Here is a 2,032-nt window from a genome sequence, read left to right on the forward strand (position 1 = left end):
TTAATGTAGTCAAAATTACCCACCTTGTACTTCATAATGCTTTCTATATCTTCTTTAGTCAAAACTTCTTCCCATCTCCATAAATCTTATAAATACACTGTTTATTACTCCACCAATTTGTCAATAGCATCAATCTTTTTTCACATTATTTTCCTCAACTTTGTTTTTATATTACACTAATGTCTTTTAAGAATTGTAACTTAGCCAGGTTTATAATCTAGTTTAGATTCCAACTTCTTAGAATCAGCCACTTTTCTTACTGCCTTCATGAAATCTTCCTGTACTACAAAATTGTGATCAGCAAGAATTGCAAACATACCTGCTTCAGTGTAAACATTTCTTAGATCTGCTCCATGAAAGCCATCTTAGAGTTTCACAATTGCTTCATAATTTATTTCACCATGTTTTGTGATAGGACTTGCATGAATCTTCAATATGTCTAATCTTGCTTGTTCATTTGGTAAATCAATATGTATTTTTCTATCTCATCTTCCTGGACACAACAAAGCAGTATCCAATGTGTCTGGTCTGTTGGTAGCCATGATCATTTTTACTCTGTGTAAAGTATCAAATCCATCCATCTGATTCAGTAACTCCATTAGAGTTCTCTGAATTTCTCTATCAGCTGAAGTACCCTCAGAAAAACGACAACCACCAATAGCATCTATTTCATCCATGAAAATGATGCATGGCTGGTGATCCCTGGCATAATTGAACATTTCTCTGATCAAATGAGCAATTTCACCAATGTAGTTGTCTACAATGGAACTGGATACAACCTTTAAAAAATTCCAGTCCACCTGCCTAGCAACACCTCTTGCCAAGAGTGTTTTTCCTGTTCCTGGTGGTCCATATAGCAAACAACTTTTTGGAGGTATTATTCCTACACGCTGGAATAATTCAAGGTTTATAAGGGGTAATTCTATTACCTCTCTTAATTCTCTGATTTGTACAGAAAGCCCTCCAGTCTCAGAATAAGAAACATTCCCAGGGTCTTCATGAGACATGTTGTAAACCAGAGGATCAACTTCTCTCGGCAAGTATCTTGTGATAGTTAGTGTAGTCATATCCAGAGCAACTCTTGTCCCTGGCTTCAGCTTACTCTTGTCAAGCTAACGCCGACAACTTACAACATATCTTGGTCTACTTGTCGCTTTAACAATGAATTCTTTTTTCTGTTAATTATTTAAGGACTTCACCCACAATCTGCCCAGTACTTTGTAAGGCCTTCAGATCATTTTCACAGTTTTCATATTGTTTGGTAAGCTCTTTCAACTGTTCCCTTAACTCTTTCAGGCATCTATCGATCTCCTTGTGCTCAAGCAGCCTCTTATGGTAGTCCTGAAGAGCCTTATCTCTCGGGTCTGCCATGATGAGAAGACACCTCTCATAGGACCATAGCATCATTGTTTATAACTAGATTGTATATCAGTTTGGATGTTATTCTTGTGCATGGTGTCAGGCATTGGTCTATGCCTAGTTTCTACCACAGTGTTTTCTAGTGTTCCCAGCAATTTTTGTCGACCAGTGATTTCTTATTACAGAAGCTGGGGTCCTTGGGTTTATCAAACAGTAGATTACTATATTCATTGCATACTGTGTCTTGAGTGCCTGGCCTCGTCCCCTTGCCTGCCTTTCTGTTCCTTAGCTAGTACCAAGTGGTTTTGATAATTGCTTCTTTGTAACACAATCTGAGTTCTGGTAGCACTAGGCCACCTTACCTAGCATTTCTTTTCATTACCTCCTTTGATATTTTGGACCTTTTGTTCTTCCAGGTGAATTCTGATATTATTTTTTCCAGCTCCAGAAAATAATTATCTGATAGTTTTATTGGCAAGCCACTAAATAAATAAATTAATTTAGATAGAATTGTCATTTTTATTACATTGGCTCAGCCTACCCATTAGCAACTGATGTTTTTCCATTTATTGAGATCTGACTTTATTTGTGGGAAAATTGTCTAATAATTGTGTTCATATAGTTCCTGTGTTTGTTTTGACAGGTAAACTCCCAAATATTTTATAGTGACTAC

General features: G+C 36.7%; 1 pseudogene; it reads right to left on the bottom strand.

Annotated features, from left to right (window-relative positions):
* Positions 1–200: 200 nt before the first annotated feature.
* LOC140517367 (26S proteasome regulatory subunit 10B pseudogene) lies at positions 201–1,386 on the bottom strand (annotated as a pseudogene).
* Positions 1,387–2,032: the final 646 nt, after the last annotated feature.

The sequence above is a fragment of the Notamacropus eugenii genome, chromosome 1, assembly GCF_028372415.1.
Source record: "Notamacropus eugenii isolate mMacEug1 chromosome 1, mMacEug1.pri_v2, whole genome shotgun sequence".
Classification (NCBI taxonomy): domain Eukaryota; kingdom Metazoa; phylum Chordata; class Mammalia; order Diprotodontia; family Macropodidae; genus Notamacropus; species Notamacropus eugenii.